The 15934-nt window shown below is 39.2% G+C and overlaps 1 pseudogene; it reads right to left on the bottom strand.

The window, feature by feature from the left end:
- Positions 1–876: 876 nt before the first annotated feature.
- On the bottom strand, positions 877–4623 carry LOC145090254 (uncharacterized; annotated as a pseudogene).
- Positions 4624–15934: the final 11311 nt, after the last annotated feature.

Raw genomic sequence — 15934 nt, 5'->3', positions numbered from 1 at the left:
TTTTTTCAGTTTTCAATTAGGTTTACTGGTGGTTTGTAGTAACTAGTAGATGATGCAATTTGCTTGAATCTTGAAAAAACAAAGTGTGAGATTACTCTTGTTCTGCGACTACTTCTGGGTAATTCCTTCTGATATAGATCAGGCTGCAGTCTTTATTTGCTAATAATGTATCATTTTGCCATTATCATCTCGCATTACAGAGTATCCCGGTTGGCATAATCAGTCTTTCTTGAAAAGTTCTTCAATGTATGTATCTAATAATGTATCATTTTTCCATTATCATCTTGAAGTTATTATACTTAATATAAAGGAGCCTGAGCCATTAAAAGGTTATCCATATTACTTTAGAGTGTGAATTGGCTCATCTTAGACATCAAGTTCACATAATGATTATTGCATTCACCATCTAGTAAGTAATCTAAGATATGGTTATGCTCTATGTATCCTTTTACCGGTTGCTATTTTCTGTATTGTCTTTGTAATGAATAGCTCTTATGATGTGCCTACGTTTCATCATCAGATTGTAAAATTATGAGATTTATCATTTGGCATTTAGGTAAATACAATACCTTGCAATGTCACAATTGCTATTAATAAGAAAAAAAAGGATACACTTTGAACTACGATTAGGAAAGCGGACGATCAACACGAAAGCTTGATAGATCTGGGACTCATTCATATGATATCCAATATGTCGTACTTTACAACATTAATTTGTAGATGGTTATAACATAATTCTGTATGCAACTGCCTGGGTATTGGCATGTTGAAGATTTAACATTTGGTTCATACGTTAAGGATGCTATAGAGGAAGTATGATGTTCTTTGGCTCTACACCAAGTTTTGTATCTCATATCAATTGTAGAAGAATGCACATCATTTTGAATAAAAAACAATAAGACCACATAAACAGGTTTCACATAAAAACAAACTTGAAAGAAGTTTTAATCAGGAGGTACCGAAACAAAGATATGGTCATTAAGTACATATGGTGACTCATCACTTGGATAATTCCTGAGAGACATTTCCCATTGTCGGATGAGACTTCTGGTCCACGCGAATGCATCCTAGTGCAACATCATAAACACGGAGAATTTCCATTTTAATCCGTCTGTCATCAGTTGGATAAGGGAGTCGCTTGTCAAATATACTTTCCAAAGTTGCACCTTCTCGGTTAGAATAGTTGAGAGACGTTAGGAGGTCTCCAGGATGCTTCCCTCCAATTATTTCAAGTGCAAGCACTCCAAAGCTATACACATCACATTTTTCGTTCACAATGATGTTATATGCAAGTTCTACATGTTTATACCGAATGTTTGTTAGTATAATTTCGCCTACTAATTAACATAGGTAAAGGAATCATTAGAATCTACAAATACATATATGGAGCAATGTATCCCAAAGTTCCTACGACAATGGTTTGGTCGGAGGAATCAGGGTCGAGCAATCTAGCTGCTCCAAAGTCAGCCACAAATCCTTCCATTTCTTTGCTCAAGAGAATGTTGTTACTTGATATGTCTCGATGAATGATGGGTGGGCTGCAGTCATGATGCATGTACGACAAAGCATGCGCCACCTGTTTGATAATGTTTACCCTTGTCTTCCAATCCAACAAGACAGCGAATTCGTTGTCACTCAATGCGCAAAATATGCTTCCTTTTTCCATGTATTCATATACAAGGAAGTTGCAATTGTTATGCAAAAAAAACCATAGAGTTTCACAATGTTTTTGTGCCTTAGGTTGGTTAAGACTTGGATCTCGTTCTTCAAACTCTTGTCAAATGCTGGACACTTGGCTTCAAATCGATGGAGTTTCTTCAAAGCAAATGTTTTACCGTTTGGCAGTTTCACTTCATAAACACTTCCATAACCACCGGTTCCAATGCAATATTTGAGGTCGAAGTCTTCTGTTGCCTTGATGAAGTCTTCGAATGCAAGCGTCCCATCGTAATTCAATACTGAGCACACGTCTCCATGTTTTTGTAGTTTTGGTGGACTTTTCTCCATGGTGCCCTTTTTGTGATGGTAAAAGAAGCAAAATCCAACAATCATCGGAAGAAGAATCTCCAAAAGGAGGATATGTTTGTGTTCTTTGGAGGGCTTGCCTTCATAAACACTTCCATAGTCAGTTTTTTTACAATATCCCCTATCAAGCCCAGACACGTTTAGACTACAGTACTCCAACGATAAGAAATTAAAACAGTTAACTGCTTCTCCAACAAAAATATTATCACTAAGGTCCAGATACCTTAAATGGTAGCAGTTAGTTAATCCGTTGTAACCAGTCAGGAAATTATCAGAGAGGTCTAGATACTGTAATCTACACGGATACTGAAAGGATACATTCCGGGAAAAATGGTTTGATGAAAAATCAAGGTAAGAGAGACTAGACAAGTTTCTAAATTCAAGATGAATCACACCAGAAAGCTGATTATGATTAAGGTCGGGTTCTTTTATGTTCTTCAGATATTCTATATGTGGAGGAATGGAGCCAGTGATGTTATTCATACTAAGGTTCAATGTTTCTAGGTTTTGCAGATTACAAAGTTCCTATGGAATTGGTCCTCTTAGTTGATTTGTGCTCAAGTCTAGGAGTTTGAGATTGATCATGGAACCAAAAGACGGAGGGATTGGACTGGTTAACCTATTTTTGCTAAGATCCAGAAATTCTAAATTTTTGAGAGTCCCCAACTGAGACGGTAGGGTACCACTAAAACTGTTACCGGAAAGGTCAAGGTGTACTAATATGGTGAGATCGAGCTTGGAACCAAAAGATGTTAGTATTGGACCGGTCAACTGATTTTGGTTAAGATCCAGAATCTCCAAATTCTTGAGACTCCACAATTGAGATGGAAGGGTACCATTTAAACTGTTACTAGAAAGGTCAAGGTATTCTAATCGGGTGAGATTGAACATGGAAGCAAAAGATTGAAGGATTGGACCGGTCAACTGATTGTGGCTAAGGTACAGAATCTCTAAATTCTTGAGACTCCACAATTGAGATGGAAGGGTACCATTTAAACTGTTACTGGAAAGGTCAAGGTATTCTACTCGGGTGAGATTGAACATGGAAGCAAAAGATTGAAGGATTGGACCAGTCAACCAATTGTGGCTAAGATCTAGAATCTCTAAATTCTTGAGACTCCACAATTCAGATGGAAGGGTACCATTTAAACTGTTACTGGAAAGGTCAAGGTATTCTAATCGGGTGAGATTGAACATGGAAGCAAAAGATTGAAGGATTGGACCAGTCAACCAATTGTGGCTAAGATCCAGAATCTCTAAATTCTTGAGACTCCACAATTGAGATGGAAGGGTACCATTTAAACTGTTACTGGAAAGGTCAAGGTATTCTAATCGGGTGAGATTGAACATGGAAGCAAAAGATTGAAGGATTGGACCGGTCAACTGATTGTGGCTAAGATACAGAATCTCTAAATTCTTGAGACTCCACAATTGAGATGGAAGGGTACCATTTAAACTGTTACTGGAAAGGTCAAGGTATTCTAATCGGGTGAGATTGAACATGGAAGCAAAAGATTGAAGGATTGGACCAGTCAACCAATTGTGGCTAAGATCCAGAATCTCTAAATTCTAGAGACTCCACAATTGAGATGGAAGGGTACCATTTAAACTGTTACTGGAAAGGTCAAGGTATTCTAATCGGGTGGGATTGAACATGGAAGCAAAAGATTGAAGGATTGGACCGGCCAACTGATTGTGGCTAAGATACAAAATCTCTAAATTCTTGAGACTCCACAATTGAGATGGAAGGGTACCATTTAAACTGTTACTGGAAAGGTCAAGGTATTCTAATCATGTGAGATTGAACATGGAAGCAAAAGATTGAAGGATTGGACCAGTCAACCAATTGTAGCTAAGATCCAGAATCTCTAAATTCTTGAGACTCCACAATTCAGATGGAAGGGTACCATTTAAACTGTTACTGGAAAGGTCAAGGTATTCTAATCAGGTGAGATTGAACATGGAAGCAAAAGATTGAAGGATTGGACCAGTCAACCAATTGTGCCTAGGATCCAGAATCTCTAAATTCTTGAGACTCCACAATTGAGATGGAAGGGTACCATTTAAACTGTTACTGGAAAGGTCAAGGGATTCCAATCGGGTGAGATTGAACATGGAAGCAAAAGATTGCAGGATTGGACCGGTCAACTGATTGTGGCCAAGATCTAGAAACTTCAAGTTCTTGAGACTCCACAACTGAGATGGGACGCTTCCGCTGAGATTGTTATCTGAAAGGTCAAGGTGTTCTAATCGGGTGAGATTGGTAATGTATACAGGAAAGGTACCTCCTGTGTTATAATTCCATGAGACAGAAATATATGTCAGATTTTGCAGCAAGCCAATCTGTTGTAGGATGTTTCCTATAAGATTACTATGTGAAATTTCTAGCCTCTCAACACTCGGAAATAAGAAAATGATTACCTTTATCAGGTCACTTTTGTCACAGTAACCGGTGTCTATCTCAACTACACGTCCATTGTTGCAAGTGAAATAATTCCAACCAGTATGACATCGTTGAACATGATCAGTAGGACACAGGGATGCTAACATGAAAGAAAACATCATCAGCATGGTTAACGTGTGCACAGCAATGCTAATTTTGGACGAAATCTTCCACATTGTTTGATGATCTGACGAGTAAGGACAAATGATAAACTCATTTTATGCATATCAAGATGGTAATATGATAGACTCAATTTAGAAGAGGAGACCTGAAGTCAATAGGTACTTGTTTTGTTATGTTTTTTCAAACCCTTATATGGGTTGTGTTTCTTCCAACAGTTTAGACCACAATATTTATTCTCTTCAGTTATTTCATAAACCATGTCTGAGTTTTTATCGCAAACTCTGGCATTCTTTTTTTTTAAAGAAATGTTTCTATGCATGAATGATTTAGAAATATGACAGCGAAATTGTAAGGGAAGCTTCTATCTAAACTTGCATAAAAATCATAACATATAAATTTACATAAAATCATAAGATATAAACATTAATTTTTTACGTATGACTTTTTACATCTCTTCAAATCGAATTTGTTTAAGAATTTCCTCTCAAATTTCCACCTCCCTTATATCTCTTCTTACAAATCTTGATTTCCCGTAAATTATATAAATATATACAATTTTAGGACAGGTTTAGGAAAACATGCGTATTTATGTAAATGGTACCTAAAAACATGCCTATTTATGCAAATGGTCTACCTATTTGTGTAAATGGTCCCCGACTAAAATATTACAGATATTGTCGTTATGTTTCATAAAATTACAGATATTGTCGTTATGTTTCATAAAATTACAACAATGGAACTCTGGCTAGGCCAAATTTACAAAAATGATCTCTATTTTTCAAAGTTACAAAAATGGTCCTGTTCTAATAAAAAACTTACAGACTTTGTCCTGTTGTTTAAAAAAATTATCCCGTTCTTTGCTGTCGGAGCAACCACCGAAGACGATGACTTTTGGATAGCACTATTCCTTTTTGAACGATATCTTACCCACCCTCTTTACACGACATCTTCTTCCCTCGGTAGAAAACTCCCCAACCAAATGTCTAGAGATTTTCATCGGAGACCTAAACAAAAGCAGAGCAAATCAAAGAAAGAAAGTGGGGTGAAATTGTTACCTTTTGTTTTATGCTTTGATTTACATGTGTATGAGTGATAAGGAGATGAAATCAATGATGATGAGGGGTTGTCGATTCAGAGTTCAATCTCAAAATTTATTGCATAACCAAATTTGATTACCTCACCTATCGATTGAATCATTGAAACCTGCTACTTATTAACTCCCCATGTCAGTTACGAGGGAGAGGGTGAAAATAAAGTTGCGTGATTCAGATTTGAATATGGATTTTGACTTTAATTTTGAGGGGGGGGGGGGGGGGGGGGAATCAATTTACAAGTTTCAGATTCTAATCTAGTAAAAATTTTAGAAATAAAGATGACGAACAAAGGAAAATTACTCTATCCACATGCAGTCCTATTAGTACGAGTCACTTGTCGAAAATAGTTTTAGAAACAGACATTATAGAAATTGATAAAATGAAAATTTTAGTAAGCTATTATCCTTTTCGAATCTTCTAATTTCTTTCAACCCTGTCCCCGAGTTGTTTATTTCCATAATTTATTTGGCAGATCATATATGAATTTCAATCACTGTTTAGGGTTTACTTAATTGGATTGCTTTCGGAGGACCAAGCAATTTGAATTTCAATTTGTTTCATATTTTCTACAAGCACTTGGACAAAAATTGGTTGTGTTTGTTGCAACTGTTTGCTGTAATGACAGGACAATAATTGAATCTAAATTGATGTGTGATATTTACGTGATTATTGGGTATGGGGAGGTCAGATCTATAGGATAGAGAAATAGATCTGACCTCAGAAGGTCAATTGGGTGATGGATATGGAAGAAACTCGTCGAGTCCATAAGGGGACTCGACGAGTTGAGGCGGGTTGCCCCGCGACTCGTGACCGGATGTAGCCCGTTGAGTGGAAGGTTCACTCGACGAGTCAAGTGAGGTTTAGAAAGATCCAGAGTACACGTTTGGATTCGCCGAGTCACCTATGTGCACTCGACGAGTCTGGTCAAAGTTTGTGTTGGATTAGTGTCTAGTTCCATAACTATTTTGGTATGTACTTGACCCGATGGTGCATGGTCCTTTTGGGTTGCCTTCACCAAAGCAACTTGATAGGATGAATAATGGAGAGAAAGGATTAAATATGATTTATTAATATAATGAGAATAATATATTAAAGGAGAAATCATATTGTTTAATTAATATTAGTCAAGAATTAATTAGTAATTAGTTTTGTGACTAAAAGAGATTAATTAAACTTAAGGGACTGGAATTCTAATTATAAGATAATTGCAATTTGGGCTATGGATTGCCTTATATTAAGGAGTGGACGAATTCTATGGGAAAACCCATGGGGAAATCATCCAAGGCCTTAAGGAAAGGAATCCATGGGTTGCTTAGGGCTTAAGCATCCAAATTAGGGTTTCCTTGTTAGATAACCCTAATAGCCTCCTATATATATAGATCCCTTATGAACCAAAAACGTGGCTAAGCATCCTTCTAGGGTTTCACACGTTTTAGGGCAGCCTCCTTCCTCTCTCCTCTTCATCGTCTTGCTCTTGGTGTTTGTGAACCATTAGAGGAGTGACATTTGTGACTCTAAGCTTTCTAAAGTCAATACAAGGAGGATTTGGGATTGTTATTGCTACATAACAATCAATGTATGATCTAAACCCTAATTATATGTCATAGTGATTATCATATGTTAGATCTAAGGTTTATAGTCTTGGATAACTTGCATGTACAATAGAGAAACCTAGATCCAAGCATTAGGGTTTGTATGAGCACATAGGATGTTCTTATGACCAAAACCCATCAGTTTGACCATTGACTTTCGTTGACTTTTAGGGTTGGGTCAACACTTGGACTTTTGAACCAATAGAAGGGTAAAATGGTCTTTTAGCCTTCTGAGAGAACTTAGAGAGGGAATAGCCTAGCCTTTCAGAGTCGTATTGATTAGAGTAATTATTTTATATGATTAGGCGGAGGCTAGATAAGTATTTTCGAGTTCGAGAGTTACCGAGTTTCCCGAGGTGAGTCTTCTCACTATACTTTACCTAGAGTGGTAATTAGAGTTATGTGACAGAGTGTCTTGTATGCTATTTATGTGATTGTGATGCACTGCATTATTTCCATGTGATTTATGCTGAGTATGTTCCAGAGTTTACATAGTTAGGACTGGAAGGTCCACAGAGTTAGGACCAGAGGGTCCATAGAGTTATAGCCTCGAGTGGCTAATATGTGTTATATATGGTATTTTGGGGAGCTCACTAAGAATTTATGCTTACAGTGTTGTATGTTATGTGTTTCAGGTTCCAGTGAGGATCGCGGGAAGGTGCCGGCATGATCGTACACACAGATGGAGTTTTATTTACATTGAGATCTTGGGATTTGGTTATTGAGAGGATGTTGATACATGGATTTTGAATTATATTGTGAACTTTTATTATGTTTTTAAATGAAAATTTATTTTGAAAATGTCGTCGTTACACAGAGACTTCTAAGTGCAATATCAAACAGTGTGAATCTGACCAAATTACACCCAACCTCTCACAAGACCCAATAACAGGCATTTCAAACAGCCCCTAGGTTCATTGAGTATTTCATGTTCTTGTCATCTTCTCTTTCCATTCCAAAAACATTTTACACTATGAGCTCAAACCTAAACTAGTTCTTGTTTTAAAAAATTTATGTTTTTTAATATAATCCTCTTATTCATATAATTGCAAACTTTTTGGTAACAAATAATGCTGATAAAATAGTAGTCTTGATATATTTGTAAATAAGTCTATCCTCAATTTCGCATTAGAGAGCATGCTGGTTAGCATAATCACTATTTCTTGAAAATTTATTCAATGTATGTTTCTTATGATGTATCATCTTGCCATTATCATCTTGAATGTATTATATTGATTATAAAGGATCTTGGGCCATGAAGGGTTCTCCGTTTTACTTTAGAGTGTGCATTGGCTCATATTAGACATCAAATTCACATAGTGATTATTGCATTCACCTTTGGGCGTATCTGAACTCAAACTGGGGATTTGAGAAAATCTTTCATGGTAAAACAATTTTCTAAAAGAGTAGAAGGTTTTGAAACAAGCAGAACAGAGCAGTGTGTACGATCAGCCAGCGCCCTTGATTTCCCAAAATACCCTTATATTATGTGTTATGAGATATGATATGATATGTTATGCATGCTAAAGTAGGCTAGGTATTCATACTAGGACTAGAGTGACCTGATTTGTGATGCCTTAGTCTAGGAGATTACTACTGCTATGAGATGCTTGAGAGTGAGTAGGTAGCAGTGAGGAGCTTATGAGGGGTCTGCTGGAGAGTGGCTTATGCATAGCGAGATTAGAGTACTTGTGATCTGGGATCCTAGGAGGAGGACTTGGGGTAAATACTGATGCAGTGTGGACGGTAGTATAGGGCCCGTACTACTGAAGACACCAAATCAATCCTTAGGGTACTAAGGAGCAAGTAGGGTTGAGTTATCGAGTGCGAGTATACTCTATCAAGTCTCTGATATTTCTTATGTTGTATTTCAGAGACATCATGGTTGTGACACGCCACAGACCAGAGAGCAGCAGCGTGAGTGACGAGGAGCTTCGAAAGATGATCCACGAGGAGGTGACCGTGGCTATCTGCGTGGAGATACCGGAGATGTTTGAGTCTATCAAGACCACTTTGATCGAGACATTTGAAGAGAGATATGTAGAGGTGATTCGTTGTTGTTCCGGGAGTTCAGCAACACGAAGCCACCGGAGGTTGATGGGACACAGGATTCGATTGCTGCGATGAGATGGATTTCTAACATCGAGGGATGCTTCTACACGTGTTCATGTCCGGACCATCTGAGAGTTCGGTTCGCGCTGAACCAGCTTCGCCTGGGAGCGAAGGACTGGTGGAAGTTTGTGACGGTGCATTTCACTTCTGCAGAGCTTGCTGCGGTCACCTGTGAGAGGTTCACCACTACGTTTTGTGATGAGTACGTTCCCCCGGTGGAAAGGGAACGGTTGGCCCAGGAGTTCCTAACCCTCAAGCAGGGTACTGAGTATGTTACTGTGATCACCAGGATGTTTCACGAGAGGGTAATGTTCTGCCCTAAGCATGTGTCTTCCGAGCAGGCACGCATGAGTCGATATCTGAGAATTTTGAGGAGAGACATCCGCGAGTTCGTGGCAAACTCGTCGTACCGAAGAGGGAGATTAAGCTTGAGACTCGGGCTAGGGAGGAGGCGGAGTCTCAGGGGAGGGATCGGCGACCGGCTCAGTCCCATCCGGCAGCCAAGCAGGCCAAGCCCGCCGATTCAAGATCAGGGAACCAAAAGGGTCGCACTTGTGGGAAGTACGGTAAGAGTCATGAGGGGATCTGTTGACCAGGGTCTTGCTACAAGTGTGGCAAGGAGGGGCACATGGCCAAGGATTGCCCCAAGGGATTTGCAGTCTGTTTTCACTGCAACCAGACCGGACACCGGAAGGCCGATTGTCCACAGCTGCGGGGGTCGGCAAAGGGAGCACTGCAGGGATCTACCCTTGCTTCCATACGAGCTACTAAGGGTCGGATAGTGAAGGCCGACGCACCAAACACATGGGGGAGAGCCTTCCTGTTGACCACGGATGAGGTCTGCGCAGCGCCCGACGTCGTGGCTGGTATGTAGTCTTTCATTTATTTATGTTAAGTTGAGATATTGTGCTTATTTTATGATCTACGTAGGTATCTTTCTTGTAAATTTTGTGCCTGCTTTGGTGTTATTTGACTCGGGTGCGAGTCGATCCTTTGTGTCGTTAGCGTTTAGTCAGCACATCAGTATTCGACGAAAGGTGTTGAGTCGACCTCTACGAATTTCCATAGCTGACGAGCGAGCGATGTATGCTACTGATGTGATTCGAGGATGTATAATTGAGATCTTCGATTTTGAGTTCCCGATTGATCTGGTTCCTATTGCGATGGGGGATGTATGTGTCATCGTGGGCATGGACTGGTTGAGCAAATTTGGAACGGTTATCGACTGCGAGCGACAGCCGGTGACCATACGAGACCCTAGTGGGGGAGTGCTTACGGTGTACGGTGAGGGTACCCGTTCTGGGTCAGTGTTGTGTTCGGCTGCTAGAGCGAGGCAGAGTCTACAGCAGGGTTGTAGTGGGTTTTTGGCCTATGTGATTGACATACGAGTGGCAGCGGAGAGGCCGGGTTCTGTTGATTGTGTACCGATAGTGCGAGAGTTCCCGGACGTTTTCCCTGAGGAGCTGTCGAGTGTGCCTCCCGAGAGGCAGGTGGAGTTTCGTATCGATTTAGTTCTGGGAGCGGTGCCTATTGCCAAGGCACCCTATCGCCTTGTGCCACCAGAGATGCAGGAGTTATCCCCGCAGCTTCAGGAGCTGCTGGGGAAGGGGTTTATTCGACTGAGTAGCTCGTCATGGGGAGCTTCGATCCTTTTTGTCAAGAAAAAGGATGGTTCACACCCGATGTGCACTGATTACCGGGAGTTGAACAAGTTGACGGTCAAGAACCGTTACCCCTTACCGAGGATCGATGATCTGTTCGATCAGTTGCAGAGAGCGTCTTGGTTCTCCAAGATTGATTTGAGGTCTGGATATCATCAGATGAGAGTGTGTGATGAGCATATCCAGAAGACGACGTTCAGGATTCGTTATGGGCATTACGAGTTCGTGGTGATGCCTTTTGGACTCACCAATGCACCGGTGGCATTCATGGACCTCATGAACAAGGTGTGCAGGACAATGTTGGATTGTTCGGTGATAGTGTTCATCGATGATATATTGGTGTATTCGAGACCCAGAGAGCAGCATGAGGAGCATTTGAGGGAGATCCTCGGAGTTCTGAGATCGGAGAGGCTTTACACCAAATTCTCCAAGTGCGATTTCTGGTTACGAGAGGTTCAGTTCCTGGGACATCTCGTCAACCAGAATGGGATATTGTGTAACGCCCACAGATCCGGGCTAGTCAATTTTGAGGCAATAAGTGTCGAAAATGACTTTTCGACAAAATATTATGTAGAATAAATAATCTTAACCAAGTTTTAGCATATGTCTCAAGGTTTCCGTAATATAAAGAACGCCGAAATCCGAGTTACAACGAAGAAGTTATGACCCGTCGAAGTTTTATGGCTAAATCGGCACGACACCGGGAAGCGTAAAAAGTGAATTTACGATAGAGCGAGATTTAGCCTTAAAGATCTAAACGAAAGTCGTAGAATATGTTAAACTAAGAACATCGATAAAAAGAACGCCCAAATCTGACTTCGTATGAAGAAGTTATGATTTTTTAAAGTTTCGGCTTAGTAGTGTATAGCCCGAAACTCGAATTTTAGTTCGAGCGGTTTTTGGCTTACACAACCTAAATGAGAGTTAAAGATCTCATTAATAGATGGATGAAAACGGAGTTCGTATGAAGGAGTTACGAATTCTTCGCGGTCATTTAACAGTCTACAGGCCTCCTACTGTTAAATTTATGATCGGTCAAGAATTAGCCAACGGAATCAAAATGAAAGTTGTAGATATTATTTTTACCTATGCATGGATATAAAGAACGTCGAAAACGGAGATAGTATGAGATAGATATGGACGAAGCTTAGTCTCTACTCTTCGAGCGCGATAAATTCGATACAGTTTTATAAATCCGAGATAGAATGAGAATTAGCCAACGGGGTCTAAATGAAAGTTGTAGTACTCGTAAATACCAACACGTGGATATAAATAAAGTCAGAAACGGAGCTCGTATGCGAAAGATATGGACGAAGCTTAGTCACTACTCTTCGAGCGCGATGAATACGATACAGTTTTTGTAAATCTGACATAAAAGGAGAATTAGCCGACGAGATCTAAATGAAAGTTGTAGTCCTCGTAAATACCAATGCGTGGATATAAAGAACGTAGAAAATGGAGCTCGTACGCGGAAGATACGGACGAAGCTTAGAGACTACTTTACTATAAAACTCCTATAAATACAAGGGTGAACCCTTCATTATTTCTTCACACCATAAGCATTTCTTTCTCTCTCTAACTTCTCTCTAGCCTCCCTAAACCCCTCCCAAGTCTAGGGAATCTCCCTAGCACGAGAAGAAAGCCCCGGAGCGCCCGACGGCTCCGAGAAGAAAAACTTTCGGCTCGGAAACGCTGCTCCAGCGAAGCCCGGTTTTTAATAAAAACTCGCTGTAAGTGAGCTACGCCTATACTATATTTAATATAGATTTTATTTAATTATAGTAACATTATTAGGACCTTAAAATAATTATTTTGGATATTATTATGAGTTATATTGAGTGTTATTTAACGCTTATATAATAGTAATAATAGCTAGACTATTAACTAGTCGCAGTTAACGTTAAAAACTAAACCCTAGTGGTATTGATACTAGGTTTTGTCGAGGAAAATTGTTTTGAGATAATGAAGTGCTGTCTGAGTTCAGAATCACCACCTAATCAGGTGAGTGCATAGTTACTTTCAGCTTACACATAGATATGAAGTATTTTATTACGTGCTATGTGTGCATATTACCTGAATACTTGCTATTTATGCTGGATGAACATTTTATATATGTTTTCAATGATTTAAACTGTATATTTATTTTATATCTATGAAAATGTGTTGGGCAAAACATGGGTAGATGTAATAGTTGTTGTGTGACAAAATAAAATAATGAGGGGCCTCGTTATAGTTGTTCTTGATGATCTTGTGATCTAGCGGAGTATCGATAGTGACCACGGACTATTCTAGACAGTCCAGTGGAACACTAGCAGGCTCGCAACCTGTAGGTGTTTATTCGAACTATGTGTTTATTCGAACTATGTGTTTATTCGAACTGTGTGAACTGTGTGCTCACCAGGTATACTCCATCCCAATGATAGTCCTTTGACTAGGTCCCTTGTGTTAGATGTTTTAGGGACGTAATGTGAGGATAACGGGAATGGGTAATTGGGTTGATTGTTTGGTGTTTAAAAATAATAATTATATTATTGTGGGTTGAAAACCCTATGTGCTCACCAGGTTTCCCAACCTGACCCACTCAGTTTATTTATATGACAGGTGTTTATATGAGGTGACATTACACTGAGAGATTTAAAGAGATGTAGATCACTAGTGTAAATAATTGTAAGTTCTGTTTATGCTTATGTTTCTGTATTAACGATGACATCCCAAACGTTTTAAAATGAAATAAACACGTTTCTTCGAAAATGTTTTAATAACGTATTTACCATGTTTTTCTAGGAACAAATTCCGCAACATTTTTATAAAATGAAGTACTCTGATTTTTATAAAGCATAAACAAAATCGGTCTTTTCTGGCCGTGATTTTAGGGATGTCACAATTGGTATCAGAGCATTAGTTTAAGTGAATTAGGAATTTGTAGGAAATTTCTAGACATAAACGTAGAATGCTAAGCGGTGATTGTGAGATGAGTGTCTGCTATAATTAAGACACGAGCACTAGTTTATTTTAGGAAAGATGCCTGAAATGTTTTATGTGCTAAATGATTTATGTTATAGCTATAAAAATGCCTTATATGCTCTTATTTGTTTGGATCTATGGTCTATTGCTGACCGGATCTAGAAACCTTATGTGTTCAGGATTCTAAGTGTATGATAACGATATTAGAACTTGCATGTAACGTTTCAGAGTAATTAGGAGATTTATACGTCTATCGTAAATAAGATCTTTCCTATCTTAAATTCTCGTCTCGGTACACCGAATGTCTGCTTGGGTGTACAAAACAAGAGGAAGATGACAACCTGAGCCTAAGAATGTGATGGGTCATACATCGGTCGTTGCGCCTACACCCGAACCTATCACAATGGCAGAAGTTCAGGAATTGGTGTGAACCATGATAGACTGAGAAAATAGAGGAAATAAAAAGGCTTACGATACTAAATGGTACCTATCAGAAGATATCGGAAGAGTGATATCATGCCTTTAGAATGCGTCTAATAAATAATACGTCTAGTACGGGAGAAGTACATGTTTGATTAGCAGAAAGAAAGATTTTTGGTATAATCCATGAAGTTATCACATCGTCTGACGTTTCCATCACCAACCGAGTGAAGCAGAATTGATGATTAAAGATACGTATGGAAGAAATCCTAGTAGAGTCTAGGGAAAATTATATGATTGTTTGGACACATTTGTATGTGTTAAAATTGTTTATGTGATAATGACTTGGAAAACTGCGAGACAATACTTGGGACGAGTATGAGTAGGTGTGAAAGGTAGTAGATGCATATACTACCAGAAGCACAAGACTCATGCTTGGATCAGGGAAAGTCACAAGGTTACCAAGAAGCCAATAATTGATTTCATTTTAGTCAAGTATGTCGTTGCCATTGTTTTGGTAATGACTAAGAAGATTGTTGTTATCTCGAACCTAGTGGTCATATCGAATTGAGTCCGACTACGATGAGAATGTTACGTGATTCAGAGAACCAAGTTCGATGTACCACCGACTTAAGCCAGAAGAATTAATCAAAGCGATCGGTTGAAGTATCACGATGGTTGCTAGAGATGATACCTTTTAAGATGTTACTAGAACATGAAGGAAGGTATAGACTATTCTGGAATTCGACTCTAAGAGACCTGAGTATGAGCATTGCAACATACGATGAGAGGTCATTAGAATATGACACATCGGTCCAGTGTAGTAGTAAAAGAACTCATCTTAAGTTCGTATCCATTAAGGATCAAGATTGTCACTTGAAGATCATAATCTAGAGTCTAAAGTGAGATATGGAGCAAGTACAAGATCAAGCACCGCCTACAGTCAAGGAGTCCAAGAGTTAGATACTCGTTCGAAGAAACATCGAAGTTATGACTTAGGATGAATAGATAACGAAAGGAGTCATCATTTGAGCCCTGTTTCTTTGATGATTCCGGGACGTAATCATCCTAAGGGGGAGATAATTGTAACGCCCGCAGATCCGGGCTAGTCAATTTTGAGGCAATAAGTGTCGAAAATGACTTTTTGACAAAAGATTATTTAGAATAAATGATCTTAACCAAGTTGTAGAATATGTCTCAAGGTTTCTGTACATATAAAGAATGCCGAAATCCGAGTTATAACGAAGAAGTTATGACCCGTCGAAGTTTTACGGCTAAACCGGCACGGCACCGGGAAGCGTAAAAAGTGAATTTACGATAGAGCGAGATTTAGCCTTAGTGATCTAAACGAAAGTTGTAGAATATGTTAAACTAATAACATCAATAAAAAGAACGCCCAAATCTGATTTCGTATGAAGAAGTTATGATTTTTCAAAGTTTCGGCTTAGCAGTGTGCAGCCCGAAACTCGAATTTTAGTTCGAGCGGTTTTTGGCTTATGC

This window comes from Lactuca serriola, chromosome 2, assembly GCF_051521515.1.
Source record: "Lactuca serriola cultivar US96UC23 chromosome 2, Lser_US96UC23_V15, whole genome shotgun sequence".
NCBI lineage: Eukaryota > Viridiplantae > Streptophyta > Magnoliopsida > Asterales > Asteraceae > Lactuca > Lactuca serriola.
The sequence above is the reverse complement of the archived record's forward strand: the minus strand, read 5'-3'. Positions and strand labels throughout refer to the sequence as shown.